The 10523-nt window shown below is 45.0% G+C and overlaps 1 protein-coding gene across 6 annotated transcripts in view; it reads left to right on the top strand.

The window, feature by feature from the left end:
* Positions 1–497: 497 nt before the first annotated feature.
* r3hdm2 (R3H domain containing 2) overlaps positions 498–10523 on the top strand; it is a 294265-nt gene continuing 284239 nt past the window's right edge. For 5 of the 6 annotated variants that reach the window (XM_078534495.1, XM_078534493.1, XM_078534494.1 and 2 more), the window contains exon 1: positions 498–802. The gene's annotated coding sequence lies outside the window, so the exon portion shown is untranslated. The remainder of the gene's footprint in view (positions 803–10523) is intronic. The other variant, XM_078534492.1, reaches the window with a different exon arrangement.

Here is a 10523-nt window from a genome sequence, read left to right as displayed (position 1 = left end):
CAGCACCATTCGCGACTCCTCAGATACTGAAGCAGCCCATGTCCAAATGCAGCAAGACCTGGACAATATCCAGACTTGGGCTGACAAGTGGTGAGTAACATTCACGCCACACAAGTGCCAGGGAATGACCATCTCCAACAAGAGAGAATCTAACCATCGGCCCTTGATGTTCAATGGCATTACCATCTCAAGCTTTATGCTTTTCCACAGGGGAAATAAGATTTCATTACAGTTAGTGGTGAGGCGCTGTATATAAAGGGTGACTGATCCAATAGCGTCTGTTTTGTGCCACAGCTGAGCCGAGTTTCTGGCCCACAATTTGGATGGAGGGAGGTTTGTGGAGAAATGAAGAGTTAGTGCTTTAGAGAAACATGCTGGGCTTGAAGCACCTGCTGTGACTCTCTGCCCCGTGTAAGGGGCGTCCCGGAGAGCAGCGCCGGCTCCCAGGGGCTCTACGCACAAAGCGGTGACGTCACAAGCACGGAGCACCTGTTGACGTCACTGAGTGGGCAGGAAAGCGTGACGTAGCACGCAGGCGCCGAAGCCGGCCAGATTATTTTCTTTCTTTTCTCTTTTTATTTCTCCGCAGTTTGGTTTCTTTCTCATTTCCTTAGTTGTGTTCTCTTCCCTTTCCCTCCCTCTCTTTCCCCTCTCTCTCTCTCTCTCTCTCTCACTCCTCGACAGCACAGCCTTTTTGGTTGCTTTTTTTATTTTGGGGGGGGGTGGGGGCAACGGACGGTTTGTGGTGCGAGCGCCGAGCGCGGAGTTTCTGAGGCGTCGGCCTGAAGCCGAGTGTGAGGCGGTGAGTGTGGGGGGGCCGGAGGGTGGGAGGCCTTGAGGGGGCGGGGACAGAGCAACCGGAGGGAGGGAGTGGGGGAGCTGCTCAAACCACTTGGGGCATGTCCCTCATGGAGCAGTCAGATGAAGTTTTAGTGCCCTGCAGCTCCATGAGGTCCTGCTTTTGGGGGGGTCACGTTTTTTAGGCATTTACCTTCTTCCACATGGTTGTTTTATGTTAGAGACAGGAATGATCAGAGTGCACTTGAAAGGCACCCCGGCCAAGATGACCATGTGTGATCCGCAGATATCTTTAAACACCAGGAAAGGTTTGGCTTGAGATCAGGCTCAGGAGGGGGTGGACATCTTCCCAGGTGACATCCTCAGTGTAGCTTCTTCATGCACTTAAGCCCAGTAGTCACATGTGTAGGTGGCACTTGTCTTTGTGCAGGTAACAAACTGGTCAACACCTTGGACTCACTTTGGATCATTCCATCCCAGAAGGTTAAAGATGCCTGCCTAAAGCCTGGCCTCACTTCTGTCCGCTGAAATATTAACTCTTTAGCTGGTATGAAGCCAGTGATCAAGCTTTTCCTTTCATTGGAATGATGGAGATAGGGATGTTGGTTAGCAACTCCATTATCATGGTATTAAAAAGGTAAACTAGGTGTTCCTTGGTCATTTTTGGTCTTGTAATTTTTACGTGTCTATGAATGGATGTGTCCATGCCCAAAGATCATGTGAAATAACCATTGATCGTTCTCCAGAGTTCCATTCGCCCGGCTTGAAGCACTGCTCATTGGAAAAAGGTTGCATTTATATAACACCTTTCATATCCTCGGGACATTCAGAAACTCTTGACAACTAATGAAGTAGTTTTGAAGTACAGTCATTGATGTAATTTAGAAAAATGCAGCAACCAATTTGTGTACAGAAGATCCTACAAATAACAATGAGATAAATGGTTACATACTCTGTTTTAGTGACAGTTGAATTATGAGTGTTGGCCTGAACACTTGCAGAATAACATAATAAGGGATTGTCTTGGAGTGTCCATAACAGGCATTTGAAAGATTCAGAGGACCCATTTTTTTTTTGCACATAGTGTTTCAGTAGATTTAGATGTGAGGATTTAGTATTCTCAATTACATCTCAAATGTGAGTGCCCCTGAATGCAAAACGGCTTTGCTGCTGTCAAAGGTACTGATTCTCTTGGGTTTTAGTGGCTGGAAGCCTTTCCATAGTTTTTAAGGACCATGTTGTGAAGGGGCATTGGGGCTTGTGTCTTTCTTATCCTTCTTCAGTAACAGTAGATGGCCCATTTAAGTCAAGCTGGTGGCATATATATGACATATAACCGCTTCTTCATGGTTTGGATCTCCTAGCTATGCACTGAAAGGGCTTCCTTCTGTCATATGTGCTGCTTCCAAGATCAAACTGTGAAGTGGGTTTGTGCAAGAGAAGACAAGGTTGCAGGGATGTTGGTAATGGCCAACACTGAGTATTTTGGAGGGGGAGTAGGTCTCGTAGCAGGCATACACCTTTTCCAAAGTCCCTTTCTTAACCTGCAGGATTAAGTGTTTGTTGACAAGGTTCCTGGCACATGGCATTTGATGTTAATGGCATCATGGCAATTGGCTTGTCTGCATAGGTCCTTCCACCATGCACAAGTCAATTGTTTATCGAGTAGCTGCTGAGAAATCACAGGGTTAGAATAAGAACGATTGAGAAGCAGACTGTGTCTGAATGTGCTCATGTATCGTGGTGGTGGTTGTGGGGTGAGGGGGTTGTGGTGGAGGTTGGAGAAAGAGAGTCAATTTGGTTTCAAGATAACATGCTTGGTGCTGGAAGATTTCAACTGTGTCAGTCAGCTGTGGCAAACTCAGTAATTTTGTTCCTGAGTTAAGTAGATCTTCAGGAATCCAGGCCTGACTTACTGGGATCAGATGGATAGACATGGGGGCTTGTGAATTTTCCAGATAAAAATATAAGTCATTATGCTAGTGTTTAGAGTGGTCCAAGCTGGGCAAATAGTGGGAAACTTGAGTGGCCTGTGCTGGTGAGCTGCCCGGTTTTAGCTGGTTAAACTGGGATACACACAGACACATTTTGGGATCACTGAACCTTTGCTCTACCAACCTGCACTTAAGCTCGATGGGCTCAGGTAAATAGGGTGTGGGATGAGGAATACTTATGCCTTCATGTCAAGCATACAGAAAGGGCTTAAGTGTGTTTCTCAGTAGTTTGGTTGGGTCTCCAATGCTTGGCTGATCCAAGATAAAGCTAGGAGGCCTCACTGCCAGCAAGTGCAGTGACTGTAGATTTGCTGCAAGCATTCAAATGGAAGCCAACTGAGTTTCTGAGAGTGACCAACATAACTGTTGGTCATTAGGGGATCTGCCACCCAATTAATGTGGTCTCTTGTGTTCGATTACCTTCTGAAGTCGGAGAAGAACTCCCCAATTTTTCTCCAATTAAATTGGTTCACGTACCTTGGATCAACAGTCATCAGTAGCCTGTCCCTTGATGCTGAAATCAGCACCAGGATTGCTAAGGCCGCAACTGTCGTGTCAAAGTTGAGAAGTCGAGTATGGACTAACAGCAAACTAACCGAAAATACAAAGCTCCATGTTTACCAGGCTTGTGTTCTCAGCTCCTTCCTTTTCAGTAGTGAGGCATGGACAACTTCTGCAAGCCAAGAAAAGCAGCCGAACAGCTTTCACCGCCACTGCCTCAGACAAATCTTGGGCATCTCCTGGCAACACAGAGTGCCGAATATGGAAGTACACCAGCATGCAGGGATCCCCAGCACGTGTTCCCTCTTGAGTCAGTGGTGACTCCATTGGTTGGGTCATGTGGACCAAATGGATGATGACTGCATCCCCAGATACATGCTGTATGGCGAGTTTGCTGTTGGCACGAGACCAACAGGTCGTCCATGTCTGCGATACAAGGATGCCTGCAAGCAAGACCTCGAGTCGACCGGGATTGGAGTCAATGCGTGGGAAATCCTCGCTGCTGACTGGAGTGCCTGGAGACAAGGCAGAACCGAAAGACATGGAAAAAATAGAGGACAAAAGATGGTGGAAAAGAGAGCTCACCGGAAGGGAAAAAACATCAGTCAACCTCGGGCCAACGCTATTTATCTGTGCCAGCTGCAGAAGGGACTGCCACCCTCCGATCTGCCCCTACAGCCACAACAGACAATGTTCAATACAGAAGTGACATACACCCTGGTCGCAGTCCTTCGTCTCCCGAGGTGGACGGATGCCTCAAACTACTGCTACTACTATATTTGATCAGTTGTTCTTCTCTTCTTTGTCTCTCTCAAAAGTTTCTGAGTAGTGGGGGGTGGGCATGGGGAGCTGAATGGAGATGATGATGGGCAGAAATTATAGCTGCCAATATTGCACAGGTTTGTTGGAAGAATTGATATTTACTGGTTGGTTTTTTGGTGTCTTTTGCCATCTTCAGCAAAAGGAAACAAGCCTTTCTGTAAACACTGAAAATGTTGGAAATGTACAGCATGCCAGTCAGAATCTGAAAAGGAAAGGTTTCTCTTTCCATTTCTGATTTGAGTTGTTGCCCATTGCCAGCATGTTCCTTATTCATTAATGGAGTACGTTTGATCCGGTCATCAGAACTTCATGACATTTTGTCTCATTTCCCACTCGTGCAGTTTAGGCTGGCTAGTCTGAGAAATGACAATGACAATGCAAAATAATAGTTTAATTTTCCTTTAGAATTAGACAAAGCCATGTACAGTTCTGCTAAAGGTGGGTGAGTGACTCACAAGTAATTTCAAATGGACTGCAGTAAGAGTCCTGCGTGAAAGAAATTCAGGTTGTTTCCACCCACTTTCCAGTGGGGACAAGCACTTCATTGCCTATCATTCAGCACTAAATTGGCAGTTTTTTTCCAATTCACAAGGATCACTGGTGTGGAAAATGGCAAATTTGCCTTATTGCAGTAGCAGTGCTTTTTGAGGCTGACCTTGTGCTGTACCTGCCTTGGGAGTGTTTGATGGGGACAGTGTAGAGGGAGCTTTACTCTGTATCTAACCCCGTGCTGTACCTGTCCTGGGAGTGTTTGACGGGGACAGTGTAGAGGGAGCTTTACTCTGTATCTAACCCCGTGCTGTACCTGTCCTGGGAGTATTTGATGGGGACAGTGTAGAGGGAGCTTTACTCTGTATCTAACCCCGTGCTGTACCTGTCCTGGGAGTGTTTGACGGGGACAGTGTAGAGGGAGCTTTACTCTGTATCTAACTCCGTGCTGTACCTGTCCTGGGAGTGTTTGATGGGGACAGTGTAGAGGAAGCTTTACTCTGTATCTAACCCCGTGCTGTACCTGCCCTGGGAGTGTTTGATGGGGACAGTGTAGAGGGAGCTTTACTCTGTATCTAACCCTGTGCTGTACCTGCCCTGGGAGTGTTTGATGGGGACGGTGTAGAGGGAGCTTTACTCTGTATCTAACCCTGTGCTGTACCTGTCCTGGGAGTGTTTTTTATTCTTTCACATGATGTGGGTGTCGCTGGCTAGGCCAGCATTTATTGTTCATCGCTAGTTGCCCTTGAGAAAGTGGTGGTGAGCTGCCTTCTTGAACCGCTGCAGTCCATGTGGTGTAGGTACACCCACAGTGCTGTTAGGGAGGGAGTTCCAGGATTTTGACCCAGTGACAGTGAAGGAACAGCGATATATTTCCAAGTCAGGATGGTGAGTGGCTTGGAGGGGAACTTCTAGGTGGTGGGGTTCCCATGTATCTGCTGCCTTTGTCCTTCTAGATGGTAGTGGTCGTGGGTTTGGACGGTACTGTTTTTATCTAACCTGTGCTGGTGGTTTTTGTTGGTAACATCAGGTGTACAAAATGGGAGGTGATAAATTTCCTGCCAGTAAAACCCTTTGATTTGAGCATAAAAATGTCAGAAGTGCAAGTATTTTACTGGCATGTAATTTTACTATTTGTACACAGCAGGTGGAGGGGAATGATGTTGGAGCTTGGTTGTTTTATGAGCCACAGTCTTTCAACAAAATGTCTTTGAAAAAAAACACCACGATCGTTCAATCAAATTGGTGATGCTGTGCGATGTTGGGGAAATTAAGGTCTGGCTGTGAGGAAATGGGCTGAACTTTGACTGATCCCTGCCTCCCAGTTTGAATCTTGGTTGAGAAGTCTTTCAAAGCAGATGCTCTCCACTCCCCCCCCTCCCCACTCCCTCGTCTTTTTTTTTGAGCCTGGGTGTTAAAGCTGAGGTAACTACTGAGGATGGACTGTATTATTGATTTATTCTGCTAATGATGAAGAAATGCTGGCTTCAAATCCTGCATTAAAGAAAGTCTCCTTCAGTAAGGCGAGAACTGAACGCTGTCCAACAAATGATATGCTGAGAGTTCTGTGGCTTGATGTTACTTGAAGCCCTCAGGTTATAATCATATGATCAGTGTCACATATATATCATTATTGCATTTAGTTATTGTTATCACTGGCAGTTCTGGATCAGTCGGCCCTTGAGTCTCAGGATTCCAGGTTCAAGCCTCACTCCAGTGATTGAGCACAAAAATCAGTGTCATGCTGAGGGAGTACTGCACTGTTGGAGGTGCAGAAGTGCAGTCTTTCAGATGAGACTTAAGGCCCCACCTGCAACCTCTGGTGATGTTGTAGATCCCATGGCACGATTTGAAAGAAGAGTAAAGGAGTCATTCCCAGTGTTCTGGCCAATATTTATCGCTTAATATCACAAATAGCTGGTCATTATCACATTGCTTTTTGTGGGAGTGGGAATTTGATGCATGTAGCTTAGCTGCTGTGTTTCCTGCATTACTGCAATGACTACACTTCTAAAAGTACTTCACTGGCTGTAACAAAAGCAAAACACTGCAGATGTTAGGGATCTGAAATGAAAACAGAAAATGCTGGAAATGCTCAACATGTCTGGCAGCAACTGTGGAGCGAGAAACAGCGTTAACTTTTCAGGCCGATGAGCTTTCATTAAATGAAAGCTCTGGTGACTGTCTTTGACCTGAAATGTTAACTCTGTTTCTCTCTCTCCACAGATGCTGCCTGACCTGCTGAGTGTTTCCAGCATTTTCTGTTTTCTTCTCATTGGCTTTGAGATGCCCAGTGGTTTTGAAAAGCGCTATATAGATGCCAGTCTTTCTTTTTCATGAATTCCATGAAAAATACCATGCTTTTTGAAATATTGATTGGGATTGATCCCAGTTGTGGCAGGGCAGTGCTATCTTCTAGTCTTGCTATCTACTCAATCTATTATAAACTTCCTAAATGGTTGAAAAATTGGATTTCCTCTTACTTTGAATACAAGGGGTAGCATAAATTTTCTTCCCAAAAGTGTAAAAATGAATTAGCTACTATAATGAGAAAAGGTGCTGTGATAGAATCTTACCTTTTGATAGAAATGGTTGGTGTCAGCTGAGGGTTTTTTGATTTGGTTCTTGTACCATGTTAAGATGCATATAGAACTGTTGATGTTCCACATTCCTGACTCAATCCAGATTGACACTAGTCTAGTTGCGCAAATTATCCACTTACCAGCTTTTATCACTTAATGGTCTCTCTCCTGTGTTCCAGACTGTCTTTACCATTAGCTGTAACAGAGGTTGTTGAATTCATCACCATGAAATAGGAATTTTATTTGAGTGAAGGTGACTGGAAAACTCTCACTGCACCAAGTTGTGACTGATGTATAAGAAACCTCCTGAGTTAAAATGAACATTGCTCACAAGTTGGGGGTGGAGATTTGCTTATTCAGCTTTCTGTTATAGGTATTAAAATGGCAAATCACCCCGGAATTTTGATTGGTGGGACACCAATCTTAGCAAGAAGTGGCTTCACTCCACCAATTTCTGTCTCTGTCAAATTGCCCATTTTTTCTGCCCCTGCCTCTGCCCGTCAGCTGTTGAAACCTTCATTCATGCTTTTGTTTCCTCCAAATGTGACTATTTGAATCGTCTAGCTGGCCTCCCATCTCTTCTCCCCCATCTGTAAACTTGAGCTTATCCAAAATTTTAGCTGTTTGGACACTATTTTATGTTTTATTTCTCCCAATCAGATTTCATACCTTTTATTGGTAAAGTAAATACTGGGTATTTGGGAATTGTCACTGGTACACAATGTTTATTTGTCCTGGATTGCAGAGTCTCATCTTTCTAAACTCTATTTTTACTTACATTTATGTAGCACCTTTAACATAGCAAAATGTCCAAAAGCACTTCACAGGGCAGGGCCCTTACAAGACAAAATTGACTCCTGACTCGTACCAAGTCCAGTTATAACCCATTACCTCTGTGTTCACTGTTTTTTAAAACTCATTCATGGGATGTGGGCATCGCTGGTTAGACCAGCATTAATTGCTCATCCCTAAATGCCCTTGAGAAAGTGGGAGTGAGCTGCCTCCTTGAACTGCTTGCCAGCTGCAGCCCATGTGGTGTGGGTACACTCACAGTGCTATTAGGAAGTGAGTTTCCTGTATTGGCTTCAGGTCCAGTAATACCTTGATTTTAAAATTAGCATCTTTGCGTTCAAATCCCCCTGTGGCCTTGCCCCTCCCTATCTCTACAACTTCCTCCAGTCCTAGAACACTTCAAGAAGTCTGCTTTCCTTCAATTTCATTCATTCCAATTTTCCTCCATCCCTCCATTGGGTGGCCATGCCGTCAGTTTTCTAGGCCGTAAACTCTGAAATTCACTCCCTAAACCCTTCTGCCTCTCAACTTAACCTCTCTTACTTTTAAGATGTTTGTTTAGCTGTGGCCCATCTTAATAGTCCCTTATGTCACTTGGTGTCAAATTGTGTCTTGTAAGGGCCCTGTGAAGTGCTTTTGGACATTTTGCTATGTTAAAGGTGCTACATAAATGTAAGTAAAAATAGAGTTTAGAAAGATGAGACTCTGCAATCCAGGACAAATAAACATTGTGTACCAGTGACAATTCCCAAATACCCAGTATTTACTTTACCAATAAAAGGTATGAAATCTGATTGGGAGAAATAAAACATAAAATAGTGTCCAAACAGCTAAAATTCTTGGAGCAGGTTAAGTAAGGAGTATCTAAGCAGGGAGGGCATGTCCAAGTATATCTACTGTCTGAGCTGTGAATGGTTAGCACAAGTTGCATTTTATTCTAAACCATAGGCCTTCAAAATCAATGAAATCCAGAGTTCACCCTCCCTACATAGTCAGTGCAGATATTGGATGTAGAGTAGGTGACAGGCCTGGAATGTAGCTCAAAGTAATGAATGAGATTGAATCAGGCCAAGTATACTGATTGCATTGAAAGTGATGTGACACTGGGAGATGTTTGTAGCACTCCAGCATCACTCATCAGTAGCCTAGGACATCATCCTTTCTTGTGTATCTGAGTGAAATCGTATGGAAATAAGCAGTTTGGCTCACCACTATACACTGAATAACTGACTAGTTGCAGGCATTGAGCCTTTCACTGAAAGCATGTGAAATTGTCAGCCCAACTTCTTGAGCAGTGTTCTAGGAGTGTGAACTGGCAACATTTGGATCAGATATAACAAGTTCACAGAACCACAAATGAGTGAATTGAATGAAGGATTCAGCCTGTTCAGTCAGCAGGGTGCCGAATTTGACTCTCGGCTTTACAACAACTTCCTTAACTTGAGTGCTTTATTTTTGCCCAGAACTCTGGGGAAGGGCAAGTTGGTTGTACACAAAGATTGCAGGTTGCATGTCACTTGCATTCCCAAGTTGCCGCAGATGCATCTGTCCATGACAGTAACGGTAGGAGTGACCACCATGCAGTCATTGTGGAGACGAAGTCCCGTCTTCACATTGAGGATACCCTCCATCGTGTTGTGTGGCACTGCCACTGTGCTAAATGGGATACATTTCGAACTCATCCAGCAACTCAAGACTGGTCAACCATGAGGCGCTGTGGGCCATCAGCAGCAACGGAACTGTACTGAACCACAATCTGTAACCTCATGGCCCAACATATTCCCCACTCTACATATTCCCCACTCTACAATTACCATCAAGCCAGGGGATCAACCCTGGTTCAATGAAGAGTGCAGGAGGGCATGCCAGGAGCAGCACCTGGCATACCTAAAAATGAGGTGTCAACCTGGTGAAGCTATAAAACAGGACTAATTGTGTACCAAACAGCATAAGCAGAAAGTGATAGACAGAGCTAAGTGATTCCACAGCCAATAGATCAGATCTAAGCTCTGCAGTCCTGCCACATCCAGTCGTGAATGGTGGTGGACAATTAAACAACTCACTGGAAGAGAAGGCTCCACAAATATCCCCATCCTCAATGATGGAGGAGCCCAGCACATTCAGTGCAAAAGATAAGGCTGAAGCATTTGCTACAATCTTCAGCCAGAAGTGCAGATGGATGAACCATCTCGGCCTCCTCCGGAGGTCCATAGCATCATAGATACCAGTCTTCAGCCAATTCGATTCACTCCACGTGATATCAAGAAACGGTTGAAGGTACTGGATACTGCAAAGGCTATGGGCCCTGACAACGTTCTGGCAATAGTACTGAAGACTTGTGCTCCAGAACTTGCCGCGCCCCTAGCCAAGCTGTTCCGGTACAGCTACAACACTGGCATCTACCCAGCTATGTGGAAAATTGCACAGGTATGTCCTGTACACAAAAAGCAGGACAAATCCAACCCAGCCAATTACCGCCCCATCAGTCTACTCTCCATCATCAGTAAAGTGATGGAAGGGGTCATCAACAGGGCTATCAAGCAGC

This window comes from Cetorhinus maximus, chromosome X (assembly GCF_964194155.1).
Source record: "Cetorhinus maximus chromosome X, sCetMax3.hap1.1, whole genome shotgun sequence".
Lineage (NCBI taxonomy): Eukaryota > Metazoa > Chordata > Chondrichthyes > Lamniformes > Cetorhinidae > Cetorhinus > Cetorhinus maximus.
Note: the sequence above shows the minus strand (reverse complement) of the source record. Positions and strands in the feature narration are given on the sequence as shown.